Here is a 15,436-nt window from a genome sequence, read left to right as displayed (position 1 = left end):
CATGTCTCTATACCCAGGTCTGACTCTCCAGTATTCTCTAACATGCTCAGTCTAGGACACAAGCTCTTATAAACATAGTCAGGTCTGAGTCGTCCTTATTACTGTACACTCCTGAGTCCGAGTCTATAAAAACAGAGTATATAACAGAGTCTCAGAGTCTAATAATAACAGAGTCAAAAACAGAGTCTAGAGTCTATAACAGAGTCTAGTCTATAACAGAGTCGATATAACAGAGTCTCTGTCTATAACAGCAGCTAGAGTCTAGTCATAACAGAGTCTTAGTCGAAGTTCTTAACAGAGTTAGTCTATACAGATATTCTAACAGAGTATAGTCTATAACGAGTCTGAGCTAGAGTCTAGTATAAAACGAGAGTCTAGTCTATAACAGAGTCTAGTCTATAACAGTCAGTCTATAACAGAGTCCAGATAGTCTATAACAGAGTCTGAGTCTATAACAGAGTCTATATAAACAGAGTATAGAGTCTATAACAGAGATCTAGGTCTATATAACAGAGTCTAGTCTATAACAGAGTCTAGTCTATAACAGAGTATATAACAGAGTCTAGTCTATAACAGAGTCTAGTCTATAACAGAGTCTGAGTCTATAACAGAGTCTAGTATATAACAGAGTATAGTCTATAACAGAGTCTGAGTCTATAACAGAGTCTATATCTATAACAGAGTCTAGTCTATAACAGAGTCTAGTCTATAACAGAGTCAGAGTCTATAACAGAGTCTGAGTCTATAACAGAGTCTATAACAGAGTATAGTCTATAACAGAGTCTAGTCTATAACAGAGTCTAGTCTATAACAGAGTCTAGTCTATAACAGAGTCTAGTCTATAACAGAGTCTGAGTCTATAACAGAGTCTAGTCTATAACAGAGTCTAGTCTATAACAGAGTCTAGTCTATAACAGAGTCTGAGTCTATAACAGAGTCTGAGTCTATAACAGAGTCTAGTCTATAACAGAGTATATAACAGAGTCTATAACAGAGTCTAGTCTATAACAGAGTCTGAGTCTATAACAGAGTCTATAACAGAGTATAGTCTATAACAGAGTCTAGTCTATAACAGAGTCTAGTCTATAACAGAGTCTATAACAGAGTCTAGTCTATAACAGAGTCTGAGTCTATAACAGAGTCTAGTCTATAACAGAGTCTATAACAGAGTCTAGTCTATAACAGAGTCTGAGTCTATAACAGAGTCTAGTCTATAACAGAGTCTAGTCTATAACAGAGTCTAGTCTATAACAGAGTCTGAGTCTATAACAGAGTCTAGTCTATAACAGAGTCTGAGTCTATAACAGAGTCTAGTCTATAACAGAGTATATAACAGAGTCTATAACAGAGTCTATCTATAACAGAGTCTGAGTCTATAACAGAGTCTAGTCTATAACAGAGTCTGAGTCTATAACAGAGTCTAGTCTATAACAGAGTCTGAGTCTATAACAGAGTCTAGTCTATAACAGAGTATATAACAGAGTCTATAACAGAGTCTAGTCTATAACAGAGTCTAGTCTATAACAGAGTCTGAGTCTATAACAGAGTATATAACAGAGTCTATAACAGAGTCTGAGTCTATAACAGAGTCTAGTCTATAACAGAGTCTAGTCTATAACAGATCTGAGTCTAACAGTCTAGTCTATACAGAGTCTAGTCTATACAGAGTCTAGTCTATAAAAGTCTGAGTCTATAACAGAGTCTAGTCTATAACAGAGTATATAACAGAGTCTATAACAGAGTCTGAGTCTATAACAGAGTCTAGTCTATAACAGAGTATATAACAGAGTCTAATCTATAACAGAGTCTATAACAGAGTATAGTCTATAACAGAGTCTAGTCTATAACAGAGTCTAGTCTATAACAGAGTATAGTCTATAACAGAGTCTATAACAGAGTCTAGTCTATAACAGAGTATAGTCTATAAGTTGAGTCTATCTATAACAGAGTCTAGTCTATAACAGAGTATAGTCTATAAGTTGAGTCTAGTCTATAACAGAGTCTAGTCTATAACAGAGTATAGTCTATAAGTTGAGTCTATCTATAACAGAGTCTAGTCTATAACAGAGTCTGAGTCTATAACAGAGTCTATAACAGAGTATATAACAGAGTCGAGTCTATAACAGAGTCTAGTCTATAACAGAGTCTGAGTCTATAACAGAGTCTATAACAGAGTAAAGTCTATAAGTTGAGTCTGAGTCTATAACAAATTCTAGTCTATAACAGAGTCTAGTCTATAACAGAGTCTAGTCTATAACAGTGGTCCACAGAAGACAGGCCTGATGCACTACCTAGGGGTCATGTTTAACAGCATGATAAGATAATTGGCCCACAACATTGTCCCCCTTCGATGTTTTTATAGTCTCGGTTGTTGGAGTGCTTTATTCCTTCTCCTCAACACTGATTTAGCTGCTGTTTACGGTGTCCATAGTAGAACAGTCTGTGTCAACAGGACTTGTGTCAGTCGTATCAGCAGTTTCTCTCAGGAAGACTTGTCCTGAGACTGTGACTGTCCTACTATGGACACCATATCTTTAGCATTTACATTTGAGTGATGGACAACACTTGGAAAAACTAAGGCCTCTTGCAAATATGGCTCATGCGATCACTCTGAACTCGGAATAGGCCTACTCTTGTCTCAAATGCCTTCTCCAACACTAAAGCCATTATCATTGAATACTGTCTTATGAAACTTTGAAGGAATCTATCAGCACATGTCCACACAACAAAATTGCCATCTAGTTGTAGCCTGTAGATGAAGTCAGAGTATCTTCATACAGGAGCCTTTATACTGGTGCTCTGGCCCTGCCTTTCCATCCCTGTAACACTGGCTCCATCTCCTGGCCAGCTTTCATGTCTCCACTCATCATTATATTCTGAAGTGTGATCAGCCTACTGCTGACAAGTCTCATCAAGATGTGTTTCCCAAATGGTCGGTTACTCACAAGAGCGGCTTCGGTTCATTGTGTAGACTTGACCACACACACACACACACAAATTAACACACACACAAACACGCACGCACACACAAGCACACACACATCATCACATATCAACATGGAATAAAGTCTACATACGTTTGCATGTATTGTGGTAAATGTTAAACTGAGTCATGACTGCAGGTACTTACGTGTCGCCATACGCAGTCTCCTCACGCTCCCTAGCAGTCTCCTCACGCTCCCTAACAGTCTCCTCATCCTCCCTAACAGTCTCCTCACGCTCACTGGCAGTCTACTCATCCTCCCTAGCAGTCTCCTCATCCTCCCTAGCAGTCTCCTCACGCTCCCTAACAGTCTCCTCATCCTCCCTAGCAGTCTCCTCACGCTCCCTAACAGTCTCCTCATCCTCCTTAGCAGTCTCCTCACGCTCCCTAGCAGTCTCCTCATCCTCCCTAGCAGTCTCCTCACGCTCCCTAACAGTCTCCTCACGCTCCCTAGCAGTCTCCTCACGCTCCCTATCAGTCTCCCCACGCTCCCTGAACAGTCTCCTCACGCTCCCTAACAGTCTCCTCATCCTCCCTAACAGTCTCCTCACGCTCACTGGCAGTCTCCTCATCCTCCCTAACAGTCTCTCCTCACGCTCCCTAGCAGCTCCTCATCTCCCTAACAGTCTCCTCACGCTCCCTACAGTCTCCTCATCCTCCCTAACAGTCCTCCTCACGCTCACTGGCAGCTCCTCATCCTCCCTAACAGTCTCCTCACGCTCCCTAGCAGTCTCCTCATCCTCCTCAACAGTCTCCTCACCGCCCTACAGTCTCCTCATCCTCCTAACAGTCTCCTCACGCTCACGGCAGTCTCTCATCCTCCTAGCAGTCTCCTAACGCTCACTGCAAGTCTCCCATCCTCCCTAGCAGTCTCCTCACGCTCACTGGCAGTCTCCTCATCTCCCTAGCAGTCTCCTCACGCTCACTGGCAGTCTCCTCATCCTCCCTAGCAGTCTCCTCACGCTCACTGGCTCTACTCATCCTCCCTAGCAGTCTCCTCACGCTCCCTAACAGTCTCCCCATCCTCATCCTCCTAGCAGTCTCCTCAAGCTCCCTAACAGTCTCCTCATCCTCCCTAGCAGTCTCCTCACGCTCACTAGCAGTCTCCCACGCTCCCTACAGTCTCCTCATCCTCCCTAGCAGTCTCCTCACGCCCCTAGAATCTCTCCATCCTCCCTAGCAGTCTCTCTCATCCTCCCCAAAAGTCTCCTCATCCTCCCTAGCAGTCTCCTCACATCGCTCACTAGCAGTCTCCTCACGCTCCTTCATAGTCTCCTCATCCCCCTAGCAGTCTCCTCAACGCTCCCTAACAGTCTCCTCATCCTCCACAAGCAGTCTCCTACGCTCACTGGCAGTCTCCTCACCTCCCTAGCAGTCTCCTCACGCTCCTAACAGTCTCCTCATCCTCCATAGCAGTCTCCTAACGCTCACTGGCAGTCTCCTCACACTCCCTAAAAGTCTCCTCATCCTCCCTAGTGCCTCCTCATCCTCAGTAGCAGTCTCCTCATCCTCCTAGCAGTCTCCTCATCCCTAGCAGTCTCCTACACGCTCACTGGCAGTCTCCTCACGCTCCCTAGCAGTCTCCCCACGCTCCCAAACAGTCTCCTCATCCTCCCTAGCAGGCTCCTAACGCTCACTGGCAGTCTCCTCACACTCCCTAAAAGTCTCTCATCCCCCTAGCGCCTCTCATCCTCACTAGCATGCTCCTCATCCTCCCTAGTAGTCTCCTCATCCTCCTAGCAGTCTCCTCATCCTCCTAGCAGTCTCCTCAGCTCCCTAGCAGTCTCCTCACGATCACTAGCAGTCTCCTCACGCCCACTAGAGTCTCTTCATCCTCCCTTAGCAGTCTCCTCATCCTCCCTAGAAGTCTCCTCATCCTCCCTAGCAGTCTCCTCACGCCCACTAGCAGTCTCCTCACGCTCCTTAATAGTCTCCTCATCCTCCCTAGCAGTCTCCTCACGCTCCCTAGCAGTCTCCTCACGCTCCTTAATAGTCTCCTCATTCTTCCTATCAGTCTCCTCAGCTCACTAGCAGTCTCCTCACGCTCCCTAACACTCCTCATCCTCCCTAGCAGTCTCCTCACGATCACTAGCAGTCTCCTCACGCCCACTAGAAGTCTCTTCATCCTCCCTAGCAGTCTCCGTCATCCTCCCTAGAAGTCTCCTCACCTCCCTAGCATTCCCTCACGCCCACTACAGTCTCCTCACGCTCCTATAGTCTCCTCACGCTCACTAGCAGTTCTCCCTCACGCACACCAGCAGTCTCCTCATCCTCCCTAGCAGTCTCCTCACGCTCCCTACAGCTCCTCATCCTCCCAACAGTCTCCTCACGCTCACTAGCAGCTCCTCACGCTCCCTAACAGCCTCCTCCTCATCCTCCCTAGCAGTCTCCTCACGCCCACTAGAAGTCTCTTCATCCTCCCTAGCAGTCTCCTCATCCTCCCTAGAAGTCTCCTCATCCTCCTAGCAGTCTCCTCACGCTCACTAACAGTCTCCTCACGCTCCTTAATAGTCTCCTCATCCTCCCTAACAGTCTCCTCACGCTCACTAGCAGTCTCCTCACGCTCCCTAACAGCCTCCTCATCCTCCCTAGTAGTCTCCTCACGCCCACTAGAAGTCTCTTCATCCTCCCTAGCAGTCTCCTCATCCTCCCTAGCAGTCTCCTCATCCTCCTAGCAGTCTCCTCACGCTCACTAACAGTCTCCTCACGCTCCTTAATAGTCTCCTCATCCTCCCTAGCAGTCTCCTCACGCTCACTAGCAGTCTCCTCACGCACACCAGCAGTCTCCTCATCCTCCCTAGCAGTCTCCTCATGCTCACTAGCAGTCTCCTCATCCTCCAGCAGTCTCCTCATCCTCACTAGCAGTCTCCTCATCCTCCCTAGCAGTCTCCTCATCCTCCCTAGCAGTCTCCTCACGCTCTCTAGCAGCCTCCTCATCCTCCCTAGCAGTCTCCTCATCCTAACTAGCAGTCTCCTCATCCTCCCTAGCAGTGTCCTCATCCTCCGTAGCAGTCTCCTCATGCTCCCTAGCAGTCTCCTCATCCTCCCTAGCAGTCTCCTAACGCTCACTGGCAGTCTCCTCACGCTCCCTAGCAGTCTCCCCACGCTCCCAAACAGTCTCCTCATCTTCCCTAGCAGGCTCCTAACGCTCACTGGCAGTCTCCTCACACTCCCTAAAAGTCTCCTCATCCTCCCTAGCGGCCTCCTCATCCTCACTAGCATTCTCCTCATCCTCCCTAGTAGTCTCCTCATCCTCCCAGCATCTCCTCATCCTCCTAGCAGTCTCCTCAAGCTCCCTAACAGTCTCCTCATCCTCCCTAGCAGTCTCCTCACGATCACTAGCAGTCTCCTCACGCCACTAGAAGTCTCTTCATCCTCCCTAGCAGTCTCCTCATCCTCCCTAGAAGTCTCCTCATCCTCCCTAGCAGTCTCCTCACGCTCACTAGCAGTCTTCTCACGCTCCTTAATAGTCTCCTCATCCTCCCTAGCAGTCTCCTCACGTCACTAGCAGTCTCCTCACGCTCCCTAACAGTCTCCTCATCCTCCCTAGCAGTCTCCTCAAGCTCACTAGCAGTCTCCTCACACTCACTAGCAGTCTCCTCACGCTCCTAACAGACTCCTCATCCTCCCTAGCAGTCTCCTCACGCTCACTAGCAGTCTCCTCACGCACACCAGCAGTCTCCTCATCCTCCCTAGCAGTCTCCTCATCCTCCCTAGCAGTCTCTTATCCTCCCTAACAGTCTCCTCACGCTCACTAGCAGTCTCCTCACGCTCCCTAACAGCCTCCTCATCCTCCCTAGCAGTCTCCTCACGCCCACTAGAAGTCTCTTCATCTCCCTAGCAGTCTCCTCATCCTCCTAGAAGTCTCCTCATCCTCCCTAGCAGTCTCCTCACGCTCACTAACAGTCTCCTCACGCTCCTTAATAGTCTCCTCATCCTCCCTAACAGTCTCCTCACGCTCACTAGCAGTCTCCTCACGCTCCCTAACAGCCTCCTCATCCTCCCTAGTAGTCTCCTCACGCCACTAGAAGTCTCTTCATCTCCCTAGAAGTCTCCTCATCCTCCCTAGAAGTCTCCTCATCCTCCCTAGCAGCTCCACCAAAAATCCTCACGCTCACGCTAACAGTCTCCTCCGCTCCTTAATAGTCTCCTCATCCTCCCTAGCAGTCTCCTCACGCTCACTAGCAGTCTCCTCACGCACACCAGCAGTCTCCTCATCCTCCCTAGCAGTCTCCTCATGCTCACTAGCAGTCTCCTCATCCTCCCTAGCAGTCTCCTCATCCTCACTAGCAGTCTCCTCATCCTCCCTAGCAGTCTCCTCATCCTCCCTAGCAGTCTCCTCACGCTCTCTAGCAGCCTCCTCATCCTCCCTAGCAGTCTCCTCATCCTAACTAGCAGTCTCCTCATCCTCCCTAGCAGTGTCCTCATCCTCCGTAGCAGTCTCCTCATGCTCCCTAGCAGTCTCCTCATCCTCCCTAGCAGTCTCCTAACGCTCACTGGCAGTCTCCTCACGCTCCCTAGCAGTCTCCCCACGCTCCCAAACAGTCTCCTCATCTTCCCTAGCAGGCTCCTAACGCTCACTGGCAGTCTCCTCACACTCCCTAAAAGTCTCCTCATCCTCCCTAGCGGCCTCCTCATCCTCACTAGCATTCTCCTCATCCTCCCTAGTAGTCTCCTCATCCTCCCTAGCAGTCTCCTCATCCTCCCTAGCAGTCTCCTCACGATCACTAGCAGTCTCCTCACGCCCACTAGAAGTCTCTTCATCCTCCCTAGCAGTCTCCTCATCCTCCCTAGAAGTCTCCTCATCCTCCCTAGCAGTCTCCTCACGCTCACTAGCAGTCTTCTCACGCTCCTTAATAGTCTCCTCATCCTCCCTAGCAGTCTCCTCACGCTCACTAGCAGTCTCCTCACGCTCCTTAATAGTCTCCTCATCCTCCCTAGCAGTCTCCTCAAGCTCACTAGCAGTCTCCTCACACTCACTAGCAGTCTCCTCACGCTCCCTAACAGACTCCTCATCCTCCCTAGCAGTCTCCTCACGCTCACTAGCAGTCTCCTCACGCACACCAGCAGTCTCCTCATCCTCCCTAGCAGTCTCCTCATCCTCCCTAGCAGTCTCCTTATCCTCCCTAACAGTCTCCTCACGCTCACTAGCAGTCTCCTCACGCTCCCTAACAGCCTCCTCATCCTCCCTAGCAGTCTCCTCACGCCCACTAGAAGTCTCTTCATCCTCCCTAGCAGTCTCCTCATCCTCCCTAGAAGTCTCCTCATCCTCCCTAGCAGTCTCCTCACGCTCACTAACAGTCTCCTCACGCTCCTTAATAGTCTCCTCATCCTCCCTAACAGTCTCCTCACGCTCACTAGCAGTCTCCTCACGCTCCCTAACAGCCTCCTCATCCTCCCTAGTAGTCTCCTCACGCCCACTAGAAGTCTCTTCATCCTCCCTAGAAGTCTCCTCATCCTCCCTAGAAGTCTCCTCATCCTCCCTAGCAGTCTCCTCACGCTCACTAACAGTCTCCTCACGCTCCTTAATAGTCTCCTCATCCTCCCTAGCAGTCTCCTCATGCTCACTAGCAGTCTCCTCACGCACACCAGCAGTCTCCTCATCCTCCCTAGCAGTCTCCTCATGCTCACTAGCAGTCTCCTCATCCTCCCTAGCAGTCTCCTCATCCTCACTAGCAGTCTCCTCATCCTCCCTAGCAGTCTCCTCATCCTCCCTAGCAGTCTCCTCACGCTCTCTAGCAGCCTCCTCATCCTCCCTAGCAGTCTCCTCATCCTAACTAGCAGTCTCCTCATCCTCCCTAGCAGTGTCCTCATCCTCCGTAGCAGTCTCCTCATGCTCCCTAGCAGTCTCCTCATCCTCCCTAGCAGTCTCCTAACGCTCACTGGCAGTCTCCTCACGCTCCCTAGCAGTCTCCTCACGCTCTCTAGCAGCCTCCTCATCCTCCCTAGCAGTCTCCTCATCCTCCCTAGCAGTCTCCTCATCCTCCCTAGCAGTCTCCTCACGCTCCCTAGCAGTCTCCTCATCCTCCCTAGCAGTCTCCTCACGCTCCCTAGCAGTCTCCTCACGCTCCCTAACAGTCTCCTCATCCTCCCTAACAGTCTCCTCACGCTCACTGGCAGTCTCCTCATCCTCCCTAACAGTCTCCTCACGCTCCCTAGCAGTCTCCTCATCCTCCCTAACAGTCTCCTCACGCTCCCTAACAGTCTCCTCATCCTCCCTAACAGTCTCCTCACGCTCACTGGCAGTCTCCTCATCCTCCCTAACAGTCTCCTCACGCTCCCTAGCAGTCTCCTCATCCTCCCTAACAGTCTCCTCACGCTCCCTAACAGTCTCCTCATCCTCCCTAACAGTCTCCTCACGCTCACTGGCAGTCTCCTCATCCTCCCTAGCAGTCTCCTAACGCTCACTGGCAGTCTCCTCATCCTCCCTAGCAGTCTCCTCACGCTCACTGGCAGTCTCCTCATCCTCCCTAGCAGTCTCCTCACGCTCACTGGCAGTCTCCTCATCCTCCCTAGCAGTCTCCTCACGCTCACTGGCAGTCTACTCATCCTCCCTAGCAGTCTCCTCACGCTCCCTAACAGTCTCCTCATCCTTCCTAGCAGTATCCTCAAGCTCCCTAACAGTCTCCTCATCCTCCCTAGCAGTCTCCTCACGCTCACTAGCAGTCTCCTCACGCTCCCTAACAGTCTCCTCATCCTCCCTAGCAGTCTCCTCACGCCCACTAGAAGTCTCTTCATCCTCCCTAGCAGTCTCCTCATCCTCCCCAAAAGTCTCCTCATCCTCCCTAGCAGTCTCCTCACGCTCACTAGCAGTCTCCTCACGCTCCTTCATAGTCTCCTCATCCTCCCTAGCAGTCTCCTCACGCTCCCTAACAGTCTCCTCATCCTCCCAAGCAGTCTCCTAACGCTCACTGGCAGTCTCCTCACACTCCCTAGCAGTCTCCTCACGCTCCTTAACAGTCTCCTCATCCTCCATAGCAGTCTCCTAACGCTCACTGGCAGTCTCCTCACACTCCCTAAAAGTCTCCTCATCCTCCCTAGTGGCCTCCTCATCCTCAGTAGCAGTCTCCTCATCCTCCTGAGCAGTCTCCTCATGCTCCCTAGCAGTCTCCTAACGCTCACTGGCAGTCTCCTCACGCTCCCTAGCAGTCTCCCCACGCTCCCAAACAGTCTCCTCATCCTCCCTAGCAGGCTCCTAACGCTCACTGGCAGTCTCCTCACACTCCCTAAAAGTCTCCTCATCCTCCCTAGCGGCCTCCTCATCCTCACTAGCATTCTCCTCATCCTCCCTAGTAGTCTCCTCATCCTCCCTAGCAGTCTCCTCATCCTCCCTAGCAGTCTCCTCAAGCTCCCTAGCAGTCTCCTCACGATCACTAGCAGTCTCCTCACGCCCACTAGAAGTCTCTTCATCCTCCCTAGCAGTCTCCTCATCCTCCCTAGAAGTCTCCTCATCCTCCCTAGCAGTCTCCTCACGCCCACTAGCAGTCTCCTCACGCTCCTTAATAGTCTCCTCATCCTCCCTAGCAGTCTCCTCACGCTCCCTAGCAGTCTCCTCACGCTCCTTAATAGTCTCCTCATTCTTCCTAGCAGTCTCCTCAAGCTCACTAGCAGTCTCCTCACGCTCCCTAACAGACTCCTCATCCTCCCTAGCAGTCTCCTCACGATCACTAGCAGTCTCCTCACGCCCACTAGAAGTCTCTTCATCCTCCCTAGCAGTCTCCTCATCCTCCCTAGAAGTCTCCTCATCCTCCCTAGCAGTCTCCTCACGCCCACTAGCAGTCTCCTCACGCTCCTTAATAGTCTCCTCACGCTCACTAGCAGTCTCCTCACGCACACCAGCAGTCTCCTCATCCTCCCTAGCAGTCTCCTCACGCTCCCTAACAGCCTCCTCATCCTCCCTAACAGTCTCCTCACGCTCACTAGCAGCCTCCTCACGCTCCCTAACAGCCTCCTCATCCTCCCTAGCAGTCTCCTCACGCCCACTAGAAGTCTCTTCATCCTCCCTAGCAGTCTCCTCATCCTCCCTAGCAGTCTCCTCATCCTCCCTAGCAGTCTCCTCACGCTCACTAACAGTCTCCTCACGCTCCTTAATAGTCTCCTCATCCTCCCTAGCAGTCTCCTCACGCTCACTAGCAGTCTCCTCACGCACACCAGCAGTCTCCTCATCCTCCCTAGCAGTCTCCTCATGCTCACTAGCAGTCTCCTCATCCTCCCTAGCAGTCTCCTCATCCTCACTAGCAGTCTCCTCATCCTCCCTAGCAGTCTCCTCATCCTCCCTAGCAGTCTCCTCACGCTCTCTAGCAGCCTCCTCATCCTCCCTAGCAGTCTCCTCATCCTAACTAGCAGTCTCCTCATCCTCCCTAGCAGTGTCCTCATCCTCCGTAGCAGTCTCCTCATGCTCCCTAGCAGTCTCCTCATCCTCCCTAGCAGTCTCCTAACGCTCACTGGCAGTCTCCTCACGCTCCCTAGCAGTCTCCCCACGCTCCCAAACAGTCTCCTCATCTTCCCTAGCAGGCTCCTAACGCTCACTGGCAGTCTCCTCACACTCCCTAAAAGTCTCCTCATCCTCCCTAGCGGCCTCCTCATCCTCACTAGCATTCTCCTCATCCTCCCTAGTAGTCTCCTCATCCTCCCTAGCAGTCTCCTCATCCTCCCTAGCAGTCTCCTCAAGCTCCCTAACAGTCTCCTCATCCTCCCTAGCAGTCTCCTCACGATCACTAGCAGTCTCCTCACGCCCACTAGAAGTCTCTTCATCCTCCCTAGCAGTCTCCTCATCCTCCCTAGAAGTCTCCTCATCCTCCCTAGCAGTCTCCTCACGCTCACTAGCAGTCTTCTCACGCTCCTTAATAGTCTCCTCATCCTCCCTAGCAGTCTCCTCACGCTCACTAGCAGTCTCCTCACGCTCCTTAATAGTCTCCTCATCCTCCCTAGCAGTCTCCTCAAGCTCACTAGCAGTCTCCTCACACTCACTAGCAGTCTCCTCACGCTCCCTAACAGACTCCTCATCCTCCCTAGCAGTCTCCTCACGCTCACTAGCAGTCTCCTCACGCACACCAGCAGTCTCCTCATCCTCCCTAGCAGTCTCCTCATCCTCCCTAGCAGTCTCCTTATCCTCCCTAACAGTCTCCTCACGCTCACTAGCAGTCTCCTCACGCTCCCTAACAGCCTCCTCATCCTCCCTAGCATTCTCCTCACGCCCACTAGAAGTCTCTTCATCCTCCCTAGCAGTCTCCTCATCCTCCCTAGAAGTCTCCTCATCCTCCATAGCAGTCTCCTCACGCTCACTAACAGTCTCCTCACGCTCCTTAATAGTCTCCTCATCCTCCCTAACAGTCTCCTCACGCTCACTAGCAGTCTCCTCACGCTCCCTAACAGCCTCCTCATCCTCCCTAGTAGTCTCCTCACGCCCACTAGAAGTCTCTTCATCCTCCCTAGAAGTCTCCTCATCCTCCCTAGAAGTCTCCTCATCCTCCCTAGCAGTCTCCTCACGCTCACTAACAGTCTCCTCACGCTCCTTAATAGTCTCCTCATCCTCCCTAGCAGTCTCCTCACGCTCACTAGCAGTCTCCTCACGCACACCAGCAGTCTCCTCATCCTCCCTAGCAGTCTCCTCATGCTCACTAGCAGTCTCCTCATCCTCCCTAGCAGTCTCCTCATCCTCACTAGCAGTCTCCTCATCCTCCCTAGCAGTCTCCTCATCCTCCCTAGCAGTCTCCTCACGCTCTCTAGCAGCCTCCTCATCCTCCCTAGCAGTCTCCTCATCCTAACTAGCAGTCTCCTCATCCTCCCTAGCAGTGTCCTCATCCTCCGTAGCAGTCTCCTCATGCTCCCTAGCAGTCTCCTCATCCTCCCTAGCAGTCTCCTAACGCTCACTGGCAGTCTCCTCACGCTCCCTAGCAGTCTCCCCACGCTCCCAAACAGTCTCCTCATCTTCCCTAGCAGGCTCCTAACGCTCACTGGCAGTCTCCTCACACTCCCTAAAAGTCTCCTCATCCTCCCTAGCGGCCTCCTCATCCTCACTAGCATTCTCCTCATCCTCCCTAGTAGTCTCCTCATCCTCCCTAGCAGTCTCCTCATCCTCCCTAGCAGTCTCCTCACGATCACTAGCAGTCTCCTCACGCCCACTAGAAGTCTCTTCATCCTCCCTAGCAGTCTCCTCATCCTCCCTAGAAGTCTCCTCATCCTCCCTAGCAGTCTCCTCACGCTCACTAGCAGTCTTCTCACGCTCCTTAATAGTCTCCTCATCCTCCCTAGCAGTCTCCTCACGCTCACTAGCAGTCTCCTCACGCTCCTTAATAGTCTCCTCATCCTCCCTAGCAGTCTCCTCAAGCTCACTAGCAGTCTCCTCACACTCACTAGCAGTCTCCTCACGCTCCCTAACAGACTCCTCATCCTCCCTAGCAGTCTCCTCACGCTCACTAGCAGTCTCCTCACGCACACCAGCAGTCTCCTCATCCTCCCTAGCAGTCTCCTCATCCTCCCTAGCAGTCTCCTTATCCTCCCTAACAGTCTCCTCACGCTCACTAGCAGTCTCCTCACGCTCCCTAACAGCCTCCTCATCCTCCCTAGCAGTCTCCTCACGCCCACTAGAAGTCTCTTCATCCTCCCTAGCAGTCTCCTCATCCTCCCTAGAAGTCTCCTCATCCTCCCTAGCAGTCTCCTCACGCTCACTAACAGTCTCCTCACGCTCCTTAATAGTCTCCTCATCCTCCCTAACAGTCTCCTCACGCTCACTAGCAGTCTCCTCACGCTCCCTAACAGCCTCCTCATCCTCCCTAGTAGTCTCCTCACGCCCACTAGAAGTCTCTTCATCCTCCCTAGAAGTCTCCTCATCCTCCCTAGAAGTCTCCTCATCCTCCCTAGCAGTCTCCTCACGCTCACTAACAGTCTCCTCACGCTCCTTAATAGTCTCCTCATCCTCCCTAGCAGTCTCCTCATGCTCACTAGCAGTCTCCTCACGCACACCAGCAGTCTCCTCATCCTCCCTAGCAGTCTCCTCATGCTCACTAGCAGTCTCCTCATCCTCCCTAGCAGTCTCCTCATCCTCACTAGCAGTCTCCTCATCCTCCCTAGCAGTCTCCTCATCCTCCCTAGCAGTCTCCTCACGCTCTCTAGCAGCCTCCTCATCCTCCCTAGCAGTCTCCTCATCCTAACTAGCAGTCTCCTCATCCTCCCTAGCAGTGTCCTCATCCTCCGTAGCAGTCTCCTCATGCTCCCTAGCAGTCTCCTCATCCTCCCTAGCAGTCTCCTAACGCTCACTGGCAGTCTCCTCACGCTCCCTAGCAGTCTCCTCACGCTCTCTAGCAGCCTCCTCATCCTCCCTAGCAGTCTCCTCATCCTCCCTAGCAGTCTCCTCATCCTCCCTAGCAGTCTCCTCACGCTCCCTAGCAGTCTCCTCATCCTCCCTAGCAGTCTCCTCATCCTCCCTAGCAGTCCTCTCAAGCTCCCTAGCAGTCTCCTCACACACACTAGCAGTCTCCTCCCTAGCAGGCTCCTCATGCTCACTAGTAGTCTCCTCACGCTCCCTAACAGTCTCCTCATCCACCCTAGCAGCCTCCTCATCCTCACTAGCAGTCTCCTCATCCTCCCTAGCAGTCTCCTCATCCTCCCTAGCAGCCTCCTCATCCTCGCTAGCAGTCTCCTCATGCTCCCGAGCAGTCTCCTCATCCTCCCAAGCAGACACCTCATGCTCCCTTTCAGGCTCCTCATCCTCCCTAGCAGGCTCCTCATCCTCCCTAGCGGTCTACTAATCCTGTCTCACAGTCTCCGTATGCTCCCTAGCAGTCTCCTCATCCCCATAGCAGTCTCCTCATCCTCCCTAGCAGTCTCCTCAAGCTCCATAGCAGTCTCCTCATCCCCATAGCAATCTCCTCATCCCCATAGCAGTCTCCTCATCCTCCCTAGCAGTCTCCTCATCCTCCCTAGCAGTCTCCTCACGCTCCCTAGCAGTCTCCTTATCCTACCTAGCACTCTCCTCATCATCCATAGCAGTCTTCTCATCCTCCCTAGCAGTCTCCTCATCCTCCCTAGCAGTCTGCTCACGCTCCTGAGCAGTCTCCTCATCCTCCCAAGCAGTCACCTCATGCTCCCTTTCAGGCTCCTCATCCTCCCTAGCAGGCTCCTCATCCTCCCTAGTGGTCTACTAATCCTGTCTCGCAGTCTCCTCATCCCCATAGCAGTCTACTCATCCCCATAGCAGTCTCCTCATCCTCCCTAGCAGTCTCCTCATCCTCCCTAGCAGTCTCATCATGCTCCCTAGTAGTCTCCTCATCCTCCCTAGCAGTTTCCTTATCCTCCTTAGTAGTCTCCTCACGCTCTCTAGCAGGCTCCTCATGCTTCCTAGCAGTGCCAACACGCTCCCTAGCAGTCTCCTCACGCTCCCTAGCAGTCTCCTCATCCTCCCTATCAGTCTCCTCACACTCCGTAGCAGTCTCCTCAAACTCCCTAACAGTC

The sequence above is a fragment of the Salvelinus namaycush genome, chromosome 3 (assembly GCF_016432855.1).
Source record: "Salvelinus namaycush isolate Seneca chromosome 3, SaNama_1.0, whole genome shotgun sequence".
Classification (NCBI taxonomy): Eukaryota; Metazoa; Chordata; class Actinopteri; order Salmoniformes; family Salmonidae; genus Salvelinus; species Salvelinus namaycush.
The sequence above is the reverse complement of the archived record's forward strand: the minus strand, read 5'-3'. Positions refer to the sequence as shown.